This window comes from Nematolebias whitei, chromosome 20 (genome assembly GCF_014905685.2).
Source record: "Nematolebias whitei isolate Nwh7 chromosome 20, NemWhi1, whole genome shotgun sequence".
Lineage (NCBI taxonomy): Eukaryota > Metazoa > Chordata > Actinopteri > Cyprinodontiformes > Rivulidae > Nematolebias > Nematolebias whitei.
The window spans coordinates 40952821-40965048 of NC_056517.1; positions in this window are offsets into that span (position 1 = coordinate 40952821).

The following is a 12228-nucleotide window of genomic DNA, read 5'->3' on the forward strand; positions in this document are numbered from 1 at the left end:
CAGGAATAATACTGGGCTACAGACACTACCTTGAGGAGTACCATTCTGCACACTACATTTATTCGAAACTTCCTTTCCCACTCGCACTTCTATTGTTCTTTCAAATAAAAAATTATTTATATAATTAAATAGCTTTCCTTTTACCCCAAGTCTTTCCAGTTTTATTAATAAACCTTCTTTCCAAACAGTATCATAAGCTTTTTCAATATCAAAAAAGACTGCAATTACAGCAAAGTCCTTCTTCTTCTTCTTCTTCTTATTGGGGTTTTATGGCGGTGAGCAAACAACTGAAAGGTGCATGGCCGCCACCTACTGGTGTGGAGTATGGACTGGAACAACGTTCCAAAAAAAAAAAAAAAAACCTATATTCTCTCAAACAATCGAGTTTGTTTCAAGTATTGCATTAAAGCTCGAATACTTTCAGACTTTGAATTGTGCTGTAATAATTCAAACAAATCTAATCTTAATTTCATGTCAGTGAGTCTAGTATTCAGTTGATTCCTTTCAAGACTGTATTTTTGACAATGTATTAACACATGTTCTACATCCTCATCCTCTCCACAGTACCCACATTTTCCTGTATCATGTTTTCCTATAATGAACAATGACTTGTTCAACCCAACATGTCCAAATCTTAGCCGTGATAGAACTATTTCCTCCCTTCTGTTTCTTCCAGCGCACCTCATTTCTCCCGTTTTCCTTTGAATTCTATTAAACCAACGTCCTTTTCTTCCTTCCTCCCACTGTTTTTGCCATTTTTCTCATTTTTTGTTTAATAATGCTTTTTAATTCTGATTTACTGTATGCTATTTCTATATCCACTACCTCTCTTTTGGTAGCACTTTTCGCTATTTTGTCTACTTTTTCATTTCCTGTTATACCGACATGTGCTGGTATCCATAAGAAAGTCACAGCTAGTCCCATCATTTTCAACCTGTACAGCATTTGTTGTATTTCTACTAATATATCCGGCCGACACTCTGAACCATTATGTTTTAAACTGATTAAAGAAGAGCTAGAATCCGAACATATTATTGTACTCATCGGTTTAATATCCTCTACCCACTGAACAGCCAATAATAAAGCGACCATTTCTCCCGTATATACCGATAATTTATCAGTGATCCTTTTCCCTACCGACACCCCAAACTCTGGTATGATGAAAGCTACACCGACTCTATCTAACGTATCCTTTGATGCATCTGTATACATTTGCACATATCCATAATATTGGTTAATATAATCAATACAATCATTTGAGTTTATATTATTTTTATTTCTCGTTTTTCTTAGTAATTTCAGATCTACTGACGGTTCTATGAATAACCACCTATGTAGGATTGGCATTGGAACTGTAGGACTAATATTCACTTCATCAAGTTGAACTTCTCTTGTTTTCCGATCCATAATCCAACCAAAACTTTGTCTCTTTTTTTTCTTTTTCCCAACATGGTAGTAATACTTTGTCGGGTGATGTCGATCATGACCTTTTAGATTAACCCAATAATTTAACGCCAACTGTTCTCTTCTAATGTTTAGTGGTATTTCTCCCATTTCCACCAGTATTGCTTCTGTTGGCGTTGTTTTAAATGCCCCTGTGATTACTCTTAAAGCTTGATATTGAATTCTATCCAGTTTATTTAATGATCTATCTGATGCAGAATTATATGCTATGCTTCCATAATCTATTGTTGATCTGATCAGTCCTGTATAAATGATTTTCATAGACTTCCTGTCTGCACCCCAATCTCTTCCTGTCAGACAGCGCATTAAATTCATTATTTTTTTACATTTATCCACTATTTTTTTAATATGGAATGTCCATGTTAGTCTTTCATCAAACCATACACCTAAGAATTTAAACTGTTTCACTCGCTCAATTACCTGATTATACAATTTTATTTCAATTTTATTGACAACTTTTTTCCTTGTAAAAAGTACAATTTTTGTTTTCTCCACAGACAATTTGAACCCCCACTTAAGTGACCAGTTTTCAACAGTTTTGATAGCCATTTGCATCCTCTTTACAATGAACTCTATATTTTTCCCCTCTTCCATAAAGCTCCATCATCTGCAAATAAAGATCGTCCCATCCCCTCTTCTACCTCAAATATATCATTTATCATCAAAGAGAAAAGTAATGGACTAACAATGCTTCCCTGTGGTGTACAGTTTTCTCTTCCAAAGTTATCTGAGTACTCTTGACCTACCTTTACCTGTATTTTTCTGTCTGTTAAAAACTCCTGAATCCATGTTAACATTTGCCCTTTAATTCCTATTTTCTTCAGTTTTATAATTAAACCTGCCCTCCACAACATATCATATGCCTTTTCCACATCAATAAACACAGCTATAATACTTTCTCTATTAACTTGAGCTGTTCTGATTTCATGTTCCAAACACAAAATCGGATCCATTGTGTTCCTACCCTTTCTGAATCCACTTTGAAATTTGGACATATATCCTTTCTTTTCTATATAATGTGTTAATCTTTCATGTACCATTTTTTCCATAATTTTACAAATGTTTGATGTTAAAGCTATTGGCCTATAGTTCTCTGGTTGTGTATGATCCTTACCCGGTTTCCTTATTGGTATAATGATGGCTTCCTTCCATGACTGTGGTAATTTACCCTTGTCCCAAACCCTATTATATAATTCCAAAAGGATTTCTTTTGATGATTCACCAAGATTTTTTATCATAATATAACAGATTTGATCCTTTCCTGGTGCAGATAAATTACAACGTCGAATACTACAATTCAGCTCCGTTCTACTAAATGGTATATTTAATAATTCATTTCCACATTCATTTTCTTCTAATCCTGCTCCATTTTCTTTGATGGTATTTTCTCTCCCTCTTCTGCCTTCGGCACTAATATTCTGTGAACTATGTATTGTAACAAACTTTTTTACCAATAATGCTGCTTTATCCTTATTGTCTATTGCTATTGCTTCTCCTTCTTGTAAAACTGGATATCCGCGTTCTTGTTTAATCCCATTCATTCTCTTTATCATTGTCCACACTCTACTCATTTCTGTTTCTCTACCTACTGAACTACAAAATTCTCTCCAATAATCTCTTTTTGCCATTTTAATAGTTCTCTTCACAATACTTTGCAGTTTTTTATAATTCATAAGGTTTTGAATACCGTGATTCCGTTTTAACTGTTTAAAAGCTTTATTTCTACAGTTTATGGCTTTTTCACACTCTGTTGTCCACCAAGGAACTATTTTTTTCTTAACAGCTCCTTTTTTCTTTTTTATTGAAATATTTGCTGCTTCTATTATAATAGAGCATATTGACATGTTCAGTTCATCAATACCTATGTTTAAATCTATTTTTGCCATCTCTCTGTCACAAATACTCCCAAATCTTTCCCAATCAGCTTTGTTGAAATTCCATCTATTTTCTCCCCTCGTATCGTATTTCAGCGCTTCCAACTCCATTTTGGTTGTTATTGGATAGTGGTCACTACCCATCGTCGTTTCTTTAAGAATTGTCCACGTACACATCCCTGCCAGAGAGTCTAAAACTATTGTAAGGTCTATTGCTGATTCTGTACCCTGCATTAAATTAATTCTTGTACTACTACCATCATTTAAGCACACCAGATTTCTATTATCCATAAATTCCTCAATCACTAGGCCATTGTGATCATTTTTATTTCCCCACATTGTATTATGTCCATTAAAATCACCACACCATATCACTTTCCCACCCAGCTTTTCATTAATTTCCTCTAGTGCCCCAACTGACAATTTATTCCCTGGATTGTAATAAATTATTATTTTAATATTCCCCTTCCTTGTCCATATTTCAATGATTATAAATTCCAATTGCAATCCTTTTTTAACCAATCTATAATTTATTCCTTCTCTTATGAAAGTAACACATCCACCTCCCTTACCCCCTTCTCTATCTTTCCGTATGCTGGTATATCCTTTAATGACAAAATCTAGCTTAGCTTTTAGCCATGTTTCTTGGATACATATTACATCTGGTTTCTTTGTACTTTTTTCAATGAACCCTTTAAACTCCTGACCATTCGCTATTAAACTCCTAGCGTTCCACTGTAAAATATTCATTATACTCTCTCCCCTTGTGTTCCTGGTTTCCCATCTCCCCCAAGTATTTATTAATGTGTTCCCATGTTACATCAGTCATCCCAAAAAAAATTTTCTGCTCCTCTAACAATGATCTTAATTTTTTCTGTTTTGTGCTTTACTTGATCTGAGCAATTGATCATATGCTATGAACAACATGATTTTCTCAACTGTGATTTCTTCCTTTTGTGTTTTCTGCCTGGTTTACGCTTGGTTTCATGCTTTGTTGAATTTTGACATTTTCTACTCGTTCTTTTTGTCCTTGCACTTTTTTAAGTGCTTCAGCATAACTGATGTTATTTACTGCCCTCACTTGTTGTATTTCTATTGCCTTCTTTCGTGTTTCACATCCACCATATGTAACCCTGTGTTGACCCCCACAGTTACAACATTTTTCTATGGTATTTTCCCCACATTCTTCATATCTATGTGCTTCTCCACACTTCGGACATCGTATTTGACCTCTGCATACTGCTGCTACATGACCATACCTCTGACATTTGTAGCACCTAAGAGGTGGCGGGACGAAAAGTCTGACTGGGAAACTTAAATATCCTATTTTGACCTTATCCGGTAATTTAGATTCAGTAAATTCCAAGATGACTGATCTACTATTAACTCTTTGGCCATTGACATTTCTTAGAAGTCTCATTATTTTGTTGACTTTTACATCACAGATACTTTTTTTTAAGTTTCTCTAGATCTTCATCAATTGGGATCCCTGAAATTACTCCCTTCGCCATTTTGTATTCTCCAATGATTTTCTTCTCTTTCACTATCTTCTTACAAATAGTTTCCAGAAGCATAACTTTATTCTTCTGTTCCTCAGTTTTAACAATAACCAACAAATTACCATCTCTGAGAGTCTTCGCAAAATGTACATCCCCTATTTTCTTTTTTATCTCTCTTGATATAACTATAGGACTTAACTGTACATTTTCGTCGTCCGTTTGGAATTTCAGGATTATTTTAAACTCTTCTGTTACCATCTTTTTACACACCGTTCTGTCATTTTCTTCTCCTGAGCTAATATCATCCAAACTACGTTTAGATTTTCCAGCACCATTTTTCTCTCCTTTCCTATTCCTCCCTCTTCCATTTACCTGAGTCCACTCATTAATATCCATTTCTTCCTCATCCTCGCATTGAGACGCCATCCAGTCCACTCACACACCAGTTTATGCTCACCCCCCAAGAGTTCTTGGTCCAGTTCCACAAAAACCGCCCTGAGTCAAAAAACCAACAGCTAATCGAGACCCACTGATTTATGTTCTGCCATGCCTCCTATTTATACCTAACAGACCCCGCCCACAGACATGCCCCTTGGTCCTACTGTGGCTTTCCATTGGTTGTTTCAACTTGCACAATATGTAGGTTGTTATCAGTCTTTAGGGTTTGTCCATTTTACTGTAAAATGTAAGGCCTTAAGGAGAAGAAAAATAAATCTTGTGGATGGTTAAGGTCTGAGGTTAAATTCAGGCCATGTCTTAGTTAAAACAATCCACAAGCCACACCTCCGGCAAAAAAGCCCATTAATGTGTATGTGACTTTTACCGGTGCCATTAATCTCTGGCTTTTTCAAAAGAAAAAGAGGAAAAAAAGGAAAAAGAGAAAAAAAGAGAAAAGAACAATTTATTTTAAAATCATGATCAAAAAGGATTTAAAAATCCTATTTAAAAGCAAGGTTTCAATTAAAATCGTAAAAACACGATCCTATAGATTACAAGTTCAAACCATGGGGGTTTTTTGTACCCAATAAAGAAATCCACTTTCTTTCCACCTTTTTGCTCTCCCAATCTGCCCAGTAAGGATTTCCTTCCAGGCCAGCCACTCTAAACCATTGAAGGCCATGTGAATTAAAATGATTAATCAACGGAGTGGACTCCTTTCTCCTTTTAATATTGGACCTATGGTTTGCCATCCTGACTGAAATAGAGGTTTTTGTTTCTCCCACATATTGAATGCCACATTTGGAGCAAAAAATCAGATAGACACAATTTCTAGAGTGTTCAGTGAATCTCTGTTTTATTGGAAAAAGGAATTTACTCTGTTTTTCACAAAGTGTACACCACAGAAGCTGCCTGACAACAAGGTTCGTTTTTTGCTTAAAGATGAGGGAGTTGTCAATCGTGCTTTCACCAGATAGTCCTTTAAATTAGGATTCCTCTTATAGGCTGAAACTACCTTCGTGTCTGGCAATATCCCAGGGTCTAGGATGATCGAGATAAAGTTGTCCTTGATTTTTTTGTTAATTCTTGTGCTGGTCAAGGAGTAGGTAGTGATGAAGGGAATTTTATTTTTTGGTTCTTCAAGGGGCTTTTGTACATGAGAGGTTTTGTAGCACCGTCTCAGAAATTGTCTGGAATATCCTCTGTTTTTCAAGGATTTAAATAAGGTTTTTACTGCCACTTTAAAGTCCTCTTGTCGTGTACAAATACGAAAAAATCGTAGGAGCTGTGATTTAACCAACCCCCGGTAAGTGTGTTTTGGGTGGAAGCTCGTTTTGTACAATAGGGCATGCGTGTCAGTGTTTTTAAAAAATACCTTAACGTCCAATTTATTATTTAATTCAAAGTCCGGTCCCTTGAACACCGTTGTATCCAAGAAATCAATACTCTCACTTTTTAAATTAAATTTACAACGGATCGACGAGTTGTTGGAGTTCAATGTCCCAATAAATTCCTCAAAGTCCGCCACCGAGTAACTCCACATGCCCCAAATGTCATCGAGATAACGTAGATAAAACAGTGGTTTCTTCAGACACTTTTCAAGAGCCTCAATTTCCCATTTTGCCATAAATATGTTGGCATAAGATGGGGCAAACCTTTTACCCATGGCCGTCCCCTTGATTTGCAAGTAAAATTCCCCGTTAAATTCAAAGTCGTTTCTCGTAAGATTAATTTCTAAGAGTTTCAAAATCTCCTCATCAGGTCTCTTAGCGTCCGGATATTTTTTGAAAACTTCCTGTACTGCCCGTAATCCTTCACATGTATCAATATTAGTATAGAGACTTTCGATATCGATCGTAAAAAACAAAGAATCGGGTGGTACCGTGAGGGATTTTATCAGCTTCACAAAATGATACGTATCCTTTATATATGATTAATGTTTCACTGAAAGAGGATTGAGATAGAAGTCAATATAGGTAGCGGTGTGGTAGGTCTCACTACCACAATCCGAGACGATAGGTCGTCCAGGAGGAATCTGAAAGGGCACCGTCCATTTCTCTGGCTCCTTATGGATTTTGGGTAGAATGTAGAACCTCCTAAGCCTAACTTGACCGTCTCCTATCAGGAACTGTCGTTTTTTATTTATGTTCATATAGTCGGTCGAGAATACCACGGACTATTGATCTCGTCGTCATATAAATGGGTTCCTCCAATTTCCTATAATAACTTTGATCATGCAATTGTCTATGAGCCTCTTGGATATATTGATCTCTCGACAGAATTACTACGGCACTCCCCTTGTCCGCTGGTTTAATCACGATGTTGGAATTGTGCATGAAGTCTCTTAAAGCTTTAACTTCCTCGACCGAGAGATTAGGAGGTTTCTTGAGTATTTTGAAGCTAGGGTTAGGGTTAGATAAAAATGGGGAATTATAACCTGTGTTGCCTTAGCAGCCAGGAAGAAACACTCTCCATCCTATCCTAAGAACCCAGCATCCTCAAAATAAGATAGAAAAAAATAGAAAAAAATATATGCACGTCCCCTAGGGTTAGGGATCATGTGGACATTAAAAGTCCTATAAAAATTAAGATAAGGTCAAAAAAAATATATACAAATCACAGGGAAAGGTTGGATATCCAAACAGCTTCAGCAGACTTCCTCTGGGAAGTAGTCCAGAATCTGTTTGATTCTAATACCGTGGCTGAGATGGAATTGGAACCATGGATGCTGAAATGGTTTGTGATCTCCGAATTGGCTTGACCCGGGGTTTGGGAATTGAACTTGTGCTGACAAAGCACCGTGATCAGGGCTGTACTAGTTTCACCCACAAATTGAGATTCACAAAGTCTACAGGTGACCAGATAAACACAATTTTTGGTCTTGCTGTTACCAGATGCCTCCACTGGGAAAACCTGGTTGTTAACCTTGTTCTGGACCCATTTTACTTGTTTGAAAAGACCCTTATGTGTATTTGGGTTAGGGGTTGAAGTAGTTTTAAGTTTAGCCTGGACCAGGTAGTCCTTAAGATTTTTATTTCTCTTATAAGCCGCAATAACCCTATGATTGGACAGATGTTGGCCATTTTCTGTAAACTTTTGGAAATTCTGTCTTATATGTTTAAGTAATTGCTTATTAGACAATGAGTAATTAACGATAAACGGTACAATATTTTCAGATTTAGGTTTCTTGGGTTGTAAAAAGGTCTTCTGACACCTGCGTAGAAGTGATCTGGAGTACCCCCTGGTGGCAAGTACCGCAAATAACAATTTGGTAGCCTGGAGAAAATCAGTCTGTTTAGTACATATTCTATGAAACTTTAACAACTGAGATTTGACCAGACCGGCATAAGTGTGGGTAGGATGAAAACTAGTTTTATGCAATAAGGCATGGGTGTCAGTAGCCTTGAAAAAAACTTTAATGTCCAAACGATTAGTGGTGTAGAAATCACTGCCCTTAAATGTTGTAGTATCCAGAAAGTTAACGGATGTTGAACTTGTTTCTGCTTTAAGTTTAATAGATGGGTTGTGTGTGTTAAGTGTGCTTAAAAAGACTTCAAAATCCTCCTCATTATGAGGCCAGACACCCCAAATATCATCCAAATATCTGAAATAGAAAGAAGGGCGTTTGTCGCATTTGTTTAGAACCTCCGTTTCCCACTCTGCCATAAAAATGTTGGCGTACGCGGGGGCAAACCGCTTACCCATGGCTGTACCTTTAATTTGCAGAAAAAATTCATCATTAAACTCAAAGTCATTCCTAGTTAGGTTTATTTGTAACAGTTTTAAAAGCTCTGTATCAGGTCTGTGTAAATCAGGGTACTTGAGAAAGGTTCGTCTAATTGCCTCTAAACCGTCTGTAATATCAATATTGGTGTACAGACTTTCAACATCCATTGTAAATAAGATAGCACTAGGAGGAACTCTGATGGTCTTAATTTTCTCACAAAAATCATACGTGTCTTTAATATAACTAGGATGTCGAGTTGAGAGCGGCTGTAAATAGTAGTCTATAAATTCAGCTGTCCGATAAGTCTCACTCCCACAGTCTGAAACGATAGGACGACCAGCCGGTATTTCATTCGGTTTAGGCCATGTTGTTTTATCTTTATGAATCTTAGGGCGAAGATAAAAACGTCTTGCTCTGGGTTCTGGCAAACCCAAAAGATATGTTTTTTGTTTAAAAGTAATAAAGTTCTTACTGTATAGACAGTTGATCACTTCCTGAACCAGAGGAATTGTATCTGGGAAAACTGGATGGTCAAGTTTGGTATAATAAGTTTTGTTCTCAAGTTGTCTATAACCCTCCCAAAGATATTGAGCCCTGTCTAAAATTACAACTGAGCTGCCCTTATCAGCCGGTTTAATTACAATATTTTTGTTTTTAATAAGTTCTTTCAACGCCAAAGTTTCCTTTTTAGTAAGGTTTTGTTTATTCTTTTGAGGCCTGTGTGAATAGTCAAAATACTCCAGGTCCTCCAAGATGAGTTTTTGAAGTTCAAGAGGTAAACTGGACATTGAAGGTGACCAGGTGGATTGTGTTACAAATGGCAGACGTGGTGTACTAATTTCGTTTTTAAAAAAAGTTGCTAGTTTTAGACGTCTGATACTGTTGAATTTCATATCTGGTGCTCAGAACATTGTCATTATCCCTGAAAACTGGCACCGATGGAACAAAGGTCAAACCCTTATTTAAAATAGCAAGTTGCTCTTGTGACATGCTAAAAAAGATGACAAGTTGACAACATTACTCTGCCCCTTATTTTTGACATTGCTTAAGGGGACCTTCATTTTAAAGTCTTGCGCTTGCAAGCTTTAGATTGCTCACCTACAGCCTCTGTGGTAGGATGCTGGTCAGGATGCAGATTTCTTCTGGTTCTGAGGACGGGCCCAATCTGGTCTGCCAGGGAGACCAGAGAGGAGGGGGCCGGTTGATTGATGTCTTGTGCCTCCCCCCTCCACCGGAGAGTGATGTCAGTGTCCAGATATTCACCATCTGCAGCCAATTGTGCATCTAAAACATCTGGACAGTTGTTGTTACCTTCCACAGGTACAGAAGACTGAGGAGTGGTACCCAAGTTGGGCACCCGGTCATCAAGTTGAATGTCCAGGTTGCTGTCAGTCATTGATTCAGGAATGTGACCTGTGGTGGGTTCTGGATGGATCAGCGCTACGGTGACCACCTCATTGCGAGCAGTTGAGTTACGACGTCCATTTTGTTTGTTGCTTTTGACCGGTTCTTGGGGGGAGGGGGTCCTTGTCGGCCTGTGTTGACACTGCTCGGACCACCTCTGGAGTTGACGGTAGGTGTGATGTCACCTCTGGAGTTGACGGTTGGTGTGATGTCCCCTTGTTGACCCGTTGCCGGACGGCTGGTAAGGTGGGAGATGCGTCAGGTGCAGGTTCCTCCCACATGAGGGGTGAAGAGTCCAGAAGCGCCTCACGGACGAATTGATGTGCCTGGTGCAGGGTGGATTTCTGCAAACGACGACCTAAGTTCTGCCGGGCCCATTTAGTAGCAATTTCAAATGGGCCCTCCAGGTCAGAAAGGGATTGGCCAAATAAGTCCACTCTAATCTGAGCCAAAAGTGCTTCATAGTGGTCAGTGAGAATGACCACAGTGGTGTGAGCCCAGTTCCTTGCATTACCCTCAATCAACGTGGTGGTCACTTCACAAGGTACTGCAGGCTTAATTACTGTGGTCAAATGTTCTTTCAGTTTTTGAATGGCCGACGGCTCATCTGTCCCCAGATTACTCAAATGATGCAGCCCTTTGATAAGTTTGTGTAACAGTCGGACTCTGGAGCAGAAGACAGCGTCCGAATGTTGTTGCCCATCAGTTGAAGATTGATGACCACCCCTTTTCTGGGCAACTGGAACATGGCGTGGTCGTCTCACCTCTGTTGTTAGTACCAGGATGAGGCTGGCCATGTGGTCGTCCACCTTGTCCATGGGGTTGGTTGGAGTCTGGATTCCATCGTAGACGACCGTGGATCTGTTGTGGTGGGGTCCCTCTGGTCGAGACCCCCATGTTCGGTTTGAGGGGGGGTCAATCCCCTGTTGTACGAGCCATTATGGCGTCTGGGGGCCCCCTTCTGGAAGCTGTGGTCCTTTACACGTCTAGGCCCACTCTGGTAGTCGTCTTCTGCAGCACCCCCTAGTGGGGGCCACTCATCAGGGTCCAAGTAGTGGTCATTTTCACGAACAGCACGTCTCTGGTTAGCAGAATTATAATAGTGTCTCTGACCTTGGCCTGCTCTTACCCAGTCGTGCTGATGAGGCCTGTTGTTATGCTGGGGCCTGTAGCTCCTCACATGGCCTTGTGGTTCTCTGTTAGGCCTTTGTCTTCTCCTGGAGGGTACCAAAGTCCATTCCTGGTCATCATGGTCTTGGTACCATTCTTGAACATCACGGTGTTGATACCAAGGCATTTTAGTTTTTGCTGGTGACCATAACCTACTTGGTTTTGTTGGAAGAGACCCTCCAAAGAAAAAGGCGGGAAAAGTAGTTGCAATCCAAAAACGTCTTTTAATCCACAAAAAATATATACAACTATGTACAAAAAAGGTTACAAGCTAAAACATCTCAACGTTTCGGTCTATTAGACCTTCCTCAGGAGAAAAAGCTTGTAAACAGATCTAAGCACAAGTACACCCATGTATCTGATGTGGTGTCCTGTGGAGACTAATGCAACACTAAAATGGTGGCTTAATGAGAACCTCTTAAACCCACTGCATGTTGGGAAAAGTCAGGGGCCCCTGCAGGGCCAAATCTAAGAAAACTCAAAACATGGGGGGACTATTCATTCCCCCCTACAACAAACAGGATATGATAACAAATTAAGAAAATAAAACAGGAAATGAACTTGAAAACATACAAATATTGGAATTGCCCTATGTGGCAAAAAATTAAACAAAATAATACAGTAAATAAATTACAAAAATAAAAAGAATCAA